The following is a 15,594-nucleotide window of genomic DNA, read 5'->3' as shown; positions in this document are numbered from 1 at the left end:
TTCCTTCAATATCAGGGCAGATGTCAGAGTAAACAGCTTCCCTCTGGAATTTTCTCTGTTGCTCAGGGCAGCTGCCCCAGCAGTTCTGAGAAGGAGTACTTAACCCAAAGCTGTTGTCTTCCCTTTGGGCTTTCCTGTGTGACACAGGGACGAATGGAACCATAGGAATAAACTTGCTGACACTTCAAGGCCTCCTGAAGTGACTTCATTGAATTTTTGGTGATTCATCTGTTCATATCTCCCAGTAGCAACACTTTCCCATCCTTTTCTGGCCTCTTCAGTGTTAGCCCTCATGGTGAATATCACCTGTTTCTTGACTTACTTTAAAACTTCTTGACTTACTTTAAAACTTCCCTGGTGGCGCAGTGGTTGGGAGTCCGCCTGCCGATGCAGGGGACAAGGGTTTGTGCCCCGGTCCGGGAGGATCCCACCTGCCGCGGAGCGGCTGGGCCCGTGAGCCATAGCCGCTGAGCCTGCGCGTCCGGAGCCTGTGCTCCGCAACGGGAGAGGCCACAACAGTGAGAGGCCCGCGTACCTCAAAGAAAAAAAAAACTTCACTATTTTACTTTAATAGACTTTTCATTGTGATCTTGTGGTTTATAATAAAAAATACATATTTGGTCCTCATCCTGTTTCTGGCACAGAGCTCCTAAAATTCTTGGAATTGCCTAAGTGATGACAGTGATAAAAAGTACCTTTTGTTATGTTAATGAGGTGACTTTTGGAAAGTTCCTAGGTCACCTGAGGATGGGGCTGGTTGTCAGAGGAGCCAACATTGTGATTAGAAGTTTGGAACTTTCAGTCTCATCTCCTGACCTCTGAGGAGGAAAGAGGGGTATGAGACTAATCACCAATGGCCAGTGATTTAATCAATGCCTAAGTAATGAAGCCTCCATAAAAGCCCAAGTGGATAGGGTACAGAGAGGTTCTGGGTTGGTGAAAACTTGGAGATTTGGGGGGGCTTACCCAATCAGAGAGAGCATGGAAGCTCAGCGCCCTTTCCCCATTCCTTGTTCTATGTATCTCTTCTATCTGGCTCTTCCTGAGTTACATCCTTTTATAATAAACTGGTAATCTAGTAAGTAAAATATTTCTTTGAATTCTGTGATCCACACTAGCAAGGTAATTGAACTCAAGGAGGGGGCAGTTAGAACCTCCAATCTATAGCCAGAGGGTCTGAAAAGCACGAGTAACAACCTGGATGGACATGCAATTGGCATCTGAAAGGTGAGAGCTCTCTTGTAGGACTGAGCCCTTAACCTGTGAGATCTGATGCTATCTCTCGGTAGACAGTGTCCGAATTGAGCTGAATGGTAGGACACGTAGCCGGTGTTGGAGAATTGCTTGGTGGTGTGGGAAAACACATTGGAATTGGGTGCAGAACCATTATTCATTCATTCATTCACTCATTCACTTATTGGTTCACTGATTGATGAAATAATATATTAACTTGTCAACTAATTCAAATGATACAAAAGTATATAAGGTTTTCTCAGAAGTCACAACTAATGTTATGTGGGAATCTATCTAGATATTTGTCTACACATCTAAAACATTGTGTATGTGTGCATGTGTACCTGCATATGTGTATAAATGAACATGACATACACAAAATTCTTTTTTTCAAAAACAAGATCATTCTGGGACTTCCCTGGTGGTCCAGTGGTTAGGACTTTACCAGTGAAGGGGGCGTGGATTTGACCCCTGGTGGGGGAGCTAAGATCCCACATGCTTCACAGCCAAGAAACCAAGACATAAGACAGAAGTAATATTGTAACAAAAATTCAATAAAGACTTTAAAAAAATGCTCCAGGGCTTCCCTGGTGGCACAGTGGTTGAGAGTCTGCCTGCCGATGCAGGAGACACAGGTTCGTGCCCCAGTCTGGGAAGATCACACATGCCTTGGAGAGGCTGGGCCCGTGAGCCATGGCTGCTGAGCCTGTGCGTCCGGAGCCTATGCTCCGCAATGGGAGAGGCCGCAACAGTGAGAGGCCCGCGTACTGCAAAAAAAAAGAAAAAAAAAAAAAATGCTCCAAAAAGAAAAAATCTTAAAAAAACCCCAAACCAAAAACAATATCATTCTTTTCTATAACTTACTTTTATTTAGTCATTCTGGTGCTCAGAGCAATTTAGGTTAATTGCAGTTTTTCATTATTACAACCATTGTTGCAGCGAATATCCCTGCATGATAACTTTGTGCCACCTGTTTGAGGAGGCTAGACTCCTTCCAGGAGCTCTAGCTGCAACCAGCCGAAGTGTAACTAATTGTAGCAGTTGCTGTTTATGTCTATAGACAGCAGAAACCCACCAACTGTCAAACTGGATACTAGTTATAATATTTATCATTTACTAACTGCTCTCTATGTGCTTACTGTGTTATTCTTTTATATGTCCCCATTTTGCAGAGGGGGACACTGAGGCTGGGAAGGGATGTGAGACAGCTCTTATAGCCATCTTCAGGTCCAGCCCCACCAGCTCCTGGGCCAACTGTCTCCTGACCATGGCAGGAATCATATCAGGACCTGCATCTTCATCCAGGTATAAGGCCTATCATTAGTCTTCCAGTTCCTGAAGTTAGCTGAGACTCTTCCTCAACCATCCAACTCGTTTAGATGGTTAATTTTATGTGTCAGCTTGGGTGGGCCACTGGATATTTGGTTAAACATTATTCTGCGTATTTCTTTGAGTATGTTTTTAGGTGAGATTAACATTTAAATCAGTGGAATTTGAGTAATTGCATGGGTAGGCTTCATCCAATCAGCTGAAGGCCTGAATAGAACAATAATGACAAAAAAATAGAACTCTTAAGCAAGAGAGAATTCTTGTACAGCAGACTGCCTTTGTACTCAGACTGGAATATCGGCTCTCCTGGGTCTCCAGGCTACCAGCCCACCATGCAGATTTTGGACCTGCCAGCCTCCGTAACTGTGTGAGCCAATTCCATATAATAAATCTTTCTCTCTATATATATACACACACACATCCTATGGCTCTGTTTCTCTGGAGAAAGGTGATGAATGCATGCCTGTATCCCCAGCATTTGGCTCAGAGTATGTGCTCAATAAATGTGAGTGGCATTAACAAGCCTGGGGCACCTGCCCATAGAGCCTTAGCCTCCAGGTATCCTCTTTTCTCCTCATCCCACCACACAGGCCCAGCTGGTTTGCCTGGCTTTCGGCTTGTGCTCCTGATTCACGCCTACTATCCCCTGCCAGAGTAGAGGCTTGTCCTTGACCCAGGCCTCTTAGCTGACATCCTGCTTAACCCTCTCTAGCTTCTCCAGCCTCCTTGGTGTTGCCCTGCCATCCGATTACTGAGCTACCTGACTGGATTCTGCCAACGCCAGGAGAGCCTTTCCAGCTCTGAGGCTGGCTCCTCTTGGATTCTGATTCTTCCTGTCAGGAAAAGCTCAAGCTTCCTCACACCCACTGGAGATCACATTTGGATTTTGGCCCAAAGCTCCACCTCCTTTGCTTGCCATTTCCAGAGCCAGCCATATCCTGGGTGATAGTTTCTGGCTCTACGTGGGCCTCTTTGGTCCTGGCTCCCTCCTTTTCCCTCTAATTTCTGCCACTGCAGTCTCAGCATGCCTGACATGAGACCGTCAGAAGGGTAGGGATATACATGTGCCTAACCAGCAAGAAGAAAGGCAATATGGATCACAACAGAGGCTCAAACAAAGGGCTGGGGGTATCCAGAGAAGGGAGAAAACACTTTCCACTGGAGGAGAGAGAAAGACTTCATGGAGGTGGCTGAATTGTGCTGGGCTTTGAAACTAAGCCAGATTTCAGCAGGAGGAGCTACACATTGGAGATTGGACACAGATGCCTCAACAATGCAGCATGAGCTCAAAAGCAGCAAAGGATGCAAAGAGGCTGGACAATGGGGAGTCCGGGGGGGATGGGGAAAGTATGGAAGGGAGAGTGGGGTGGGTAAGTCTAGGGAGAATGCGAGAGACTAATTTAATGCAAAAATTTACCCAGAATGAGAAAGGAGGTGTTTCTTTGTCCCTCCACCAGATTCACTTCTGCAAAATAATCACAGCAAGGTCACATGTCCCAGAGTTTATAACACAAGGACATGAAAGCAATGTTTTCACAGTTTTTGGATGGCTGTTTGGTGTAGGAGCTTTGGCCTGAGAGTCAGAAGGACCAGATTCTAGTCCTGGCTGAAACACTAAAGAACTGGAAGAGCTTTGGAGGAATCTCAGATCCCTCATCTGGGAAACAGATATGGGTGGAGTGAACTGGATAAGGTCTAACATTCTTTTCAAATATGAAACTTTAAGAGTTTGATATAAATTTTTTGCTCTCAGGAGTAATTTTAAGAGTAAAGTTACATGTTTACATATATATTTGTATAAGGTTTTTTAATTATAAAATTTCTAACATATACAAAAGTATGTTTACCTAGTTGTTAAGATCTTACCACATTTGCTTCATCTATTCCTCCCCACCCCTTTCTTCTTGGTTGAATTACTTTAAAACACTGACAACATGTCATTTTATACCTCCACATCTATATGCTTCTAAAATATTTGGACATTACAAAAAACTACAAAGTCATTATTACATTTAACAAAAAGAAAAGAACATCGTATCATCTAAAATTCAGACCATAATAAAATTTTCCCATTGTCTCAAAAATAAATGTTTACTGTTGCTTTATTTGAATCAGGATCCACATGAGACATTTGGTTGCTATGTCTCTTTAACCTCTTTTAAAGAACAGATATTTTTAAATGCAGACAAAAAGTGTTCCTGTGAAAAGACCCTGAATAGCCAAAGCAATCTTGAGAAAGAAAAACGGAGCTGGAGGAATCATGCTCCCTGACTTCAGACTATACTACAAAGCTTCAGTCATCAAAACAGTATAATACTGGCACACACAAAAAGACATATAGATCAATGGAACAGGATAGAAAGCCCAGAAATAAACCCATGCACCTACAATCTATTAATCTACAACAAAGGAGGCAAGAATATACAATGGAGAAAAGACAGTCTCTTCAACAAGTGGTGCTGGGAAAACTGGACAGCTACATGTAAAAGAATGAAATAAACATTCTCTAACTCCATATACAAAAATAAACTCAAAATGGATTAAAGACCTAAATGTAACACCGGATAACACAAAACTCTTAGAGGAAAACATAGGTAGAACACTCTTTGACATAAATTGCTGCAATATCTTTTTGCGTCCGTCTCCTAGAGTAATGGAAATAAAAGCAAAAACAAACTAATGGTACTTAATTAAGCTTAAAAGCTTTTGCACAGCAAAGGAAACCATAAACAAAATGAAAAGACAACCTACAGAACTAGACAAAGTATTTGCAAACAATGCAAATGACAAGGGATTAATTTCCAAAATATACAAACAGCTGATACAGCTCAATATCAAAAACAAACAAACAACCAGTGGAAAAAAATGGGCAGAAGATCTAAATAGACATTTCTCCAAAGAAGACATACACATGGCCAGGAAGCACATGAAAAAGTGCTCAACATCACTAATTATTAGAGAAATGCAAATCAAAACTACAATGAGGTATCACCTCACACCAGTCAGAATGGCCATCATCAAAAAGTCTACAAATAATAAATGTTGGAGAGGGTGTGGAGAAAAGGGAACCCTCCTACACTGTTGGTGGGAGTGTAAGTTGGTGCAGCCACTATGGAGAACAGTATGGAGCTTCCTTAAAAAACAAAAAGTAGAGTTACCATATGATCCAGTAAAACTGGATCCCACTCCAGTTTTCCAGAGAAAACTATAATTTGAAAATATACATGCACCCCAGTGTTCACAGCAGCATTATTTACAACAGCCAAGACATGGAAACAACCTAAATGTCCATCGACAGATGAATGGATAAAGAAGATGTGGTATGTGTGTATATCTACATATATATGTATATATATATATGTGTGTGTGTATATACATATATATATATATACACACACAATGGAACACTACTCAGCCATAAAAAAGAATGAAATAATGCCATTTGCAGCAACACATATGGACCTAGAGATTATCATACTTAGTGAAATAAGCCAAAGACAAATATCAAATGAAATCGTTTATATGTAGAATCTAAAACAATGATACAAATGAACTTATCTACAAAACAGAAATAGACCCACAGACATAGAAAACAAACTTATGGTTACCAAAGGGGAAAGTGGGGGAGGGATAAATTAGGAGTTTGGAATTAACATATCTATACTACAATATATATAAAATAGGTAAACAAGGACCTACTGCATACAACAGGGAACTATACTCAATATCTTTAATAACCTATAACGGAAAAGAATCTGAATCACTTTGCCGTATACCTGAAATTAACACAACATGGGAAATCAACTATACTTCAATTTAAAAAATAAAAAAGTGTTCTTGTGAGACAAGTGAGAGTGGAGCTAAGCAGCATTTAAGGAGACACTGCAAATAGCACTGTGACCAGGCACCCCTCGGTTGGCTTCCCACCTGAGGAAGGCAGGTGCTGTTTCTCTCTCAAAGTTCCTTTTTCATGTGCTCACAGGCCCTTAGGACCTATTTTCAAAGAAATATGCAGAGTTTTAGCTGTGGCCACGTCTAAACTGGGCATTTAAAACCTTGTGCAGTTCTTTGAAAATACCTCTTTGGTCCCTTGGTCACTCGTCTTTGGAACGTTGATAAGAAACAGACCTTTGGAGCTGTCTTCCTTTTAAATTAAAAAAATTTTTTTCATCCCATAGAATATACTTTATATTTTACTCCAGTAAATGAGTGTAGCCACTGATGTGCTTGGTCTCTTTAATTTTCCTCAGTTCCCCACTGACTTTGACTCAGTTCCATGTCAAGGCACATTCCTTTAGAAAACCAGGATGTCAGGAGCCCTGGAAGCTGGGTCTGGCTCTGCCAATGCCTGCTCAGTGTGATCCCGGGCAAGTTACATCACCTCCCTGGACTTCTGCTGCTTGTAATTAAAGACCCTGACTAAAACAACCAGAGCGTGGAGGAATTGACCAGAACCTTCTCCTCAGCAAAATCCTCGAGTATCAGGCTCTGTCTCTGCTGTCCTCATCCCTGCCTTTTCAGTGACAGTTTCCCTGCTCACGTGGCCCCTTCCACAGGCCCTTTGTGCTTCCCATGAGGCTGTGGGCTGTTACCTCCATCCTTCCACCTCTTTCAAAGCCAATCCTCCTTGGAAGATCTCTGTTCTCTATATCTCTTTCTTCCTCTACTTCACATAGAGACGTCTTTAGAGTTGGAAAAGATCTAGTGAATTCAGACTCTGAGATGTCATTGGCCATTACCAACTTAATGTGCTCCTCCTTTGGGCCCACTTTCATTTTAGGGGATGAAAATATTTATAATTGAGAGAATAGCAGACTTTTAGTTACCAGTGCCCAGCTTGCTTATAAGGGTCTTCTGGTCGCCCTCATATCACAACCCAAAGACAGCCTCTTATTTTGCTCACGGAGGATGGGTTTGGGGGTGGCCAGCTAAAAACATCTTTGTGAGGGAATAAAACACCCAGCATCAGTATTTCATAGAGGAGAGGGTACAGAGAGGTAGAGAGCTGCAAGAAATGGTGGGCACGAGCTGGGGGCTTCTGTGACAAGACCTGTGCAGCCAGAGGGCAGCACGATGGCTTGGGGGACCACCTGGATCTGGTAGGTCTCTGAAGTGGGAAGGAGGAGAGAAGTGCCTAGAGGAGAAAGAGTATGCGTGTTGAGACTTGGGTTTGAATCCCAGTTCAGGCATTTACTGGCTCTTTGAAAATGGACAAGGCACTCGACCACTTCAAGCCTCAGTTTTCATCTGTAAAAATGAGGATGGTAATAATACCTATCTCATAAGATTATTTTGGAGGCTAAATGAGATACTTAATGTGAAAGTACCTGGTAAAAGTTAGGCCTGGGCCCGTCTCTAGAGATTCTGGGTGGCCAGGTACTGGTATTTTTTTTTTTTAAAGCTCTTTAGGAGATCTGAATGTCAGGATTTACAACAGCTCTGATAATGTATTACAGTTCCTTTACATAATTCAGAGTGCTACCCAGGGGTCAGGCGCGAGTGTTGGTAGGCCTTTGGTTCCTCATTTCCAAAAAGGAAATAGTGCAGGCCAGCGAACCTTATTACAGTCCTGAAATTACAGGGTTGAATGGCCATCCAGTCCAATCAGTCATCTGCTGGTTGTATCCCCTTTGTATTATTCTTGCCAAGTGGTAGTTTAGGCTAGTTTCTCCAACTTTAGCGGACGTCAGAACATCCTGGAAGGGTTGTTAAAACCCAGACTGCTGGGTCTCAGCCCCAGGGTCTCTGAATCCATAGGTCTAGATGGGGCCTGAGAACTTTCATTTCTAACGGGTTCCCAGGTGATAGTGATGTTGCTAGTCTGGGGGCCACACTTTGAGAACTGCTGATCTAGACAATGCTTGAATACCTCCAGAGACAAAGAACTTCCTACCTCGTGAGCCTGTTCTTCTGTCTTCTGATAGCCTGTTACAGTGACACACAATTTGCTAGAAAGTTATTTATATTAGTCTGAAATCTGTCTTCCTCCCATTTTACCCATAAGCTCTTCATTTTGCCTCTTTGACAGCAGAGTTAAAAATTATTCATTCCAGACTTAACAAAAAGCATTTGTATTAGCTTTGGTTTGTGATTCACTATTCTAAAGGTAAAAGAGAACCTGACTGTATTGGTACTCTGGAGATATGGTAAAAACCTTCAGTCATTCTATGGGGAAAAAATCTGGTCTTCTATTCCTGGGATAACAACTTCAATTGAGCAAACATATTTTGAGTGTCCAGTGTGTTTCAGGAGTAGGAGACACCCAAGTGAACAGCCACTTCAGAAATTCCTTTGGAGGACTGGAATAGCTACTCCCGGGTGATGGAGATGGATTTTTAGTGATGGACAAATCAGTGCTCCTTGATGGTTCTACCACAGTTTTGTGGACTTATGACCATTCTAGCAATTAAATGCATATTTTGGCACCCATACAACTTGCTCAAGAAATAAAATTTTAATAGACATATATCTGAAAGTTTCTAGCACTGGAGGGAGATTTTGAGATTTATTCTAGCATACCATACAATGAGTTTTATTGGGAACTGCAAAAATATATAATTTTAATAGGAACAGGTAAGCATAAAACCTTGACACCACTGAAAAAATACTGGCCATGCCAAAGCAACTCCCATAAAAGTTTGCAGAATGTTTCAGAAAAGAATTATTAGGGGCTGATTTCTTAGTGGAGCTTCAACCAGGGCCTCATTTTTAAGGAAACATCTATGTTTCCAAGGAAAGAGTAGGTATTTGCTGTCTCTGAAGTGACTCTATCCTGCTGATTCTCGTAGCTATGTGAGGAAAGATGACAGATATTGTTTCATGCATATTTGGTGGAAAATCCTAATTAATAATTAGAGGTACAACAGCCTTGTTAAATCAGACATATTTTAGGAAAACACTTTAAGGTGAAATGACAGTGCTCTTTTGCATTCAAGGGATGGAAATTTTGTTTAGGCAACTAGGCATTTTTCCCTTGGAGATGACACTGTCCTCATTGCCCATCTTGACGCTTAGCCCAAGACAAGATGGCTGATTTCTTTTTCTAAAATTAATTAATTAACTAATTAATTTTATTTTTTGGCTGTGTTGGGTCTTCGTTACTGCGTGTGGGCTTTCTCTAGTTGCGGCTAGCGGGGGCTACTCTTCATTGTGGTGCACAGGCTTCTCATTGCGGTGGCTTCTCGTTGCAGAGCATGGGTTCTAGGTGTGTGGGCTTCAGGAGTTGTGGCACACGGGCTCAGTAGTTGTGGCTCACGGGCTCTAGAGCACAGGCTCAGCAGTTGTGGCGCATGGGCTTAGTTGCTCTGCGGCATGTGGGATCTTCCTGGACCAGGGCTTGAACCCGTGTCCCCTGCATTGGCAGGTGGATTCTTAATCACTGTGCCAGCAGGGAAGTCCCTACAGTTGATTTCTTGCTGTTGATTATAGGGTGTTAATCTTTGTCCCTCTAGGTATAGAGCTCTGAAGCACCACTCCTTTGAGACCTTAACATCTCTGAGCTTCATTTTCATTGTCCTTCAAGTATGGGCAAGTAATAACTGCCCCAAAGATTGTTATGAGATGTAATGTGATGCTACATATGACACACTCAGCATGCTCAGCCTGGTGACCAACAAACACCTCTGTAATAGTTCATACACCCTGGGGTAAGGGTCAGTGAGCAGTGACATACTTACCCCAAGGGAAAGAAAACCAGATGGTCACTTTCTGAAAAGGATTACTGCCCCAGGTCTCCACCATCGCTTTACTGAGAGCCGATAGCAATTCTTCCCAAACTCCGTTCCCTGGATCATTGAGGTCCAATTAAATCTTAAGAAGTATGTTTTGGAAAAAAAGGGCTCTAGGGTAGATCCATTTGGCAGATGCTGCAAACAAGTGTATCAGCATATTAAGGTCTGTGAAGAGCCCAACAGTAATGAAACCTGTTCCACTTTGCTTAAGGAAGCATTTTCTAAACTTATTCCAGTGGTAGGAACCTATTTTCATGACAAGATTATTAACAACCTGTGTGACACTGGTATCCCTCTGGGCACGGTCTGGGAGCTGCTTATAGAAGGTAGGAGAGACGTTGTCCTTGGTGCTTTGTGTGGTCCCAGCCCATAGTAGGTGTGGAATATATTTGGTTTGTATGTATATGTCAATTTCCTGATGATTCTTGCCAAAACAGTGACTTCCTGGGGCCACAATTTGTTTGCGCTGTTACTATGAACAAGGAATACAGCACAAATCTTCCCCCCATAAGCCCCTGTTACTACAATGCTGCCAGGTTAAAGAAATTCATTGAACAGACTCTGACCTAGCCAAGGTCTCAATGTGACCAATCTTTCTGGAGAAGTCATGATGAGGGCTGTTTGCCCCAGTTGTCCAAAGCCGAGGTTAATCACTTTTGTTAAACACTCCCCTAGGTCAGACCTGAGTGGTGGCCAGATGCCAGAGAATCCTGAGGAAGAAGATGCTTCCAGTGGGGCTCTGCAAAGAATTTGTTCGCCAAAGTCAGGCAGGAGATACTGAATAAAGGGTTCTGTTCTCCGACAACAGATCTGATCATTGTGAGGTTCACACGGGATGTGTTTTTATTTTGTTTTCCCCTGCAGTTTCAATCCTCTTTCCTCTGAGAAAGGAATCTTTTGTGTTTGGCCTTGTCTGGAAGCTCTGGTAAACTTCCTGCCTTCGCTAGTGCTTGATTCACGTTCATGCGCTGACTTGCCGTGGCAAGGGCACACTCACAAGTTTTCCCTCCCTGGGCTCTGCACATCGCCCAGCTACACATCTTCAAACATGTTCCCTTCTGACGAGAAATGAGCAGTTGCCAGAGACGGGCTCTATGACACAGAGGGCTGGCTAATTGGCTGGCTGCCCTGAATGATAATCTGGAAGCGATCAGTGGAGGAAAAAGATAACACAGCTGTGATTTTCAAGGAGACAGGTCCCGGTTTTTCTACCTGCCAACCACGTTTCCTCTGAGGAGTTTTTCCGAGAGTGCTGTAAAAGAGACCTTTTAAGCTTGTTTCAAAAGCCTGGAGACTGAACTCTTTCCAGATCTTGGGAAGAAAGCAGGCCAGGGAAACGTGTGTTGCCGAGGAGCCTGGGTTTATAAGGAAACATAGCAGAGGGAGGGCAGGCAGGCGGGATGCCACTGCAATTCCATGTCTTAGCTTTGCATGTGCACGAGAGGACTTGGTGCACTTGGCCTCCAAGTGCTTTCACCCACGAGTACTCCACGGTTTTGGGGTGGGGGTGAAAGGTGGTTCAGAGGTTGATGAACATAAATCTGTCAGTGGGTGATTTTCAGACATCTGCCTGGAGCAATTGCAGACAAACACAAGAGTTATTGGAGCCACAGATATGCCTGATGATGCCCGGGAAAACCTGAGCTGAGCAGATCACCTGGGAGACTGCTGGGCTGGGGAGTAAAGGCTGTCAGTAATAAACAGTTTATCATTTAACTTTGGATCTCAAATCTGAGAAAAAAAGAAAGAGGAAAAGCAATCAGGATCAGGGGCTCGCGAGTTAAATACTGTTTTTGTTAGGAGTCAATGAATGCTACAGAAACACACAGGCAGATCCTGGCAGTGTCTGCATACATGGGGCATCTCAAGTCACCCCTGCCACACCAGGCTGGCTTTAGCTTAGCAGCAAGTCCTGAGAAGTCCCCAGGATGTGGTTTCAGAGATTTACTCATCTAGGGTATTTCATCGTTCTTAGGAGGTAACTGGCAGAGTTACTTACTATTTTATAGCAGACGTTTTTGCTGCTTAGTACAGCACAGTTGATTGAACAGCTGTTGCTGTGGTTACATTTAAAAATACTTAAAAAAATTCTCGTTGATTCACAGTGTAGAATGCTTGTGGCAGAAGGCAGCTGGGCACCTGGGGCTTCTCCAAGCCTCAATGTCCTAATCTTTAAAATGGGGATAAAAATACTTGTCTTGCAAAGTTGTCAAAAGAGCTGGCCCACAGTAGGGCCAGCAATAAATTACGACTTTGCCTCTCATCTAGTGCCCACTTTTCATTCTGAAGATAAGTCATGATTTAAGAGGCTCGCCTACTTACGGAATTGATATCCATATAGGTATTTGGCAGGGACAAAAGACACCATGTTTTATAAGATCCACTCCGTCTCCTCCCCGACAGTATTTATCTGCTCTTTGCTGCCTGTGTCTGTGCTTCGGTTTCCCCCCACCTCCCACTGCACGGTGCTAAATTGCCATCTCACAGGAAAAGGTTGAGAAATGCTGTGTACGGGATGCAGACTATCCTATGACAGTGTAATGTGGAGAAATCCCCTGCAGCATGAAACCAGAGTGGGCACAGCAGTGACAGCCTCTGAATCAAAGATAGATTTCTGGCTGTTTCCCATGTGTCACAGAGCAAACAGCTGTTTTCTCCCTTATTCCACTTGGGGCATCCCATAAACTTCAAACTTCAAAACACACTTTGGGTGGGCAAGGGGAAGAGGCGTCTTCTAACATCCTTGACTTCCTGCCTCTCTGAGCTCCTGCAGGACCAATAGCTGATGCTGGGCTATGTGCATCAAGAGGCAGAAGAACACAGGAGCTAAAAGCAATGGCTTTGTACTTATTCAGACAGACATGTTTGCAGCTCAGCTTCACAATCCAGAAAAATGTGGTATGGAGCATATTCATATACTTTTCTACCTCCTAGTTTCCTTATCCTCCTCCTTCACTGCCATATTGCAAGCGTTAAGTTAGGGGATACATGTAAATATTTTGCACAGTGCATTGCACATTAGTAACTCTTCGATACATGTTTATTAATAATAATGTACAGAGTGTTTTAGATCATTGTTCAGCATGTGTCACACTAATTTCTTTGTTTCAGTTTTAAGTACCCATGTGTCACACTAATTTCTTTGTTTCAGTTTTAAGTACCTTTAGGAGGATTGCATCTTACGTTGCTTGAGTCCCACATGGAGTCACCGCAACACTAACTGAACACACAATGTAGACAGTCATTTAATATTTGAAACACTGGTCTCTAACGACAAGGCAAAGTCAGCCATTAGCAGAGGAAGATCGGACCCAGAACCTACTTAAGACTCTTTGAGCCATGTTTTAAAAGTTTCAAATACATTTCTGGAATTTGCCAGTAATACCATAACAGTGGTATTTTCTAATAAATCCTTAATATTTCCAGCCAATTTTTCCAGGTAAATGAAGTTATCTAGTTTTAAAACCTGCCAGACATTCCTAGTATTTATCCCTAGGATTTTTTTTTTTTTTTTAGGTTTGGAATGGTTCTGACATTGCAATTATCACAGTCTATGTTTCTTTTCTATGAATTCTCTGATGTTAAGCTCACTCCCTCAGTTCAGACGACCACAGAGGGATGTTCAATATGAAACGTGAAGGTTGTATTACTGATAGAGCCAATCTGCAATCTATTGGTTCCAAAAACAGGTGGCAATAATGATGCTGCAGCAAACAAGATGCAGATGTTCTAGCAACAGCCATTCCAGCAAAAAGTGTGTTGCAAAAGTAAGTGTTATTTGTAACAGTACGTGAAATTCTTTTCTAAGTTTCAAAGTAGGTATACTGCTCACCTTGAGGTATTAGTGGGTTAAATCGAAAATGGAGGCATTATTTATTTCAAAAAATGTATGATTAACAATACAAATATTTTCAACCCCACTGACTCTCCATAGGGCCTCATTCTCAGACTTGCCCCAGAGAAGAACTGGAACCCTTGGCTTGACCTAGGGGGCATGTTCAGGCTGAAAGAGAGGCAGGGCCAGTTTCTGGTCCAGGGATTGTGCCAAAAATGTCCTGTATTTAATTGCACAGAGTACTGGACCCTTAGAAGAGACACATGATACCATTCTAAATTTTAAGCTGCTATATTGGAGAGGGAGAGATTTCATAGTTCATGGAAATCTAATTGCTTAGGTTTTTGCAGATTGATAATGTAATATCCTGAAATGATTATGTGGGGTAGAAAAATGAAAAGTGCGAGACAAGTCCTCCCAATCAGAATTCTCTACTCAACTGATTTCGATTTGGGGCTAACATTCTTACCTGCAGCATTTCAATCAATTCAACTAAAGGAAGCAGCTTATCTGTATGTAAAATGTGCTAATTCATTTGGCAGACTGACACATGAGGTCATTCCTATCCTCTTTTCTAGTATCTTTGAGGTCAGGGGCTAGAACATACTTCAAGACCTGGGCCCTAACTTGGGAAGGACAAGGAGCTATAGTGTAAAAGCTCAGGGAGGGAAGGAAGACAAAGGCATCCCCTATTAGGTCTGCCATATTACCTGGTCCACAGAGAAGGCCTCTGGGTCAAAGGGCAACTGAAAAAGTAATATTGGGTTTTGCTCATTGGTGAGGCCAAGGGGACTTGTGTGTCTTACATATTAATCCCTGTATGCCTTATTTATTCTTTACTTGTACCACTCATTTACCTTTACCCATAAGTTGGAGTATTTTTTTTTTACCAATGTCAGTAAATTACAGGGTAGCCTTGGGTAAAGAGTGAAGGTGTGTTTTCCTATGATTCTCAATATTCCTAGTGGAAGGTAGATAGCATTTTCTTTGTTACTCTCTGAAGAAAGGACAAAGAGGAGACTACAACTTTAGGCCTTCATGGAAATGCCACTTCCAGCTCTCAATCTGCATGTGGTCTCCTGTGTATCCATTTGGAGTTGACAGAGGTGGATATGGTCGAATCCTCTACCTGACTCTTTTCCACTGCCCAACACTATTTAGAAACGCCCTACAATTTCCTCATCAAGCCCAGGATTAGCATCATAAAGGTAGAAGTGATCACTCTGTTGTTTGCTTCTTCGTTTATTATTTACATAGTCTGTTTCAAGCGTTATTCCATGTGTTTGGAGACAGTGTTAATTGATCAAAGTTTTTGGGTGGCAGGGATCTGGTAATGTAGCTACACTTTTTAATATTTATTCTAATGGAAATAATTCCCCTCTATAAGTCTTTACTACATTTTTTTCTTTAATGTAATCTTTTTTTTTTAAATTTAATTTACTTTTTTTATTTTTGGCTGTGCTGGGT

Source organism: Lagenorhynchus albirostris, chromosome 8, assembly GCF_949774975.1.
Source record: "Lagenorhynchus albirostris chromosome 8, mLagAlb1.1, whole genome shotgun sequence".
Lineage (NCBI taxonomy): Eukaryota > Metazoa > Chordata > Mammalia > Artiodactyla > Delphinidae > Lagenorhynchus > Lagenorhynchus albirostris.
The sequence above is the reverse complement of the archived record's forward strand: the minus strand, read 5'-3'. Positions refer to the sequence as shown.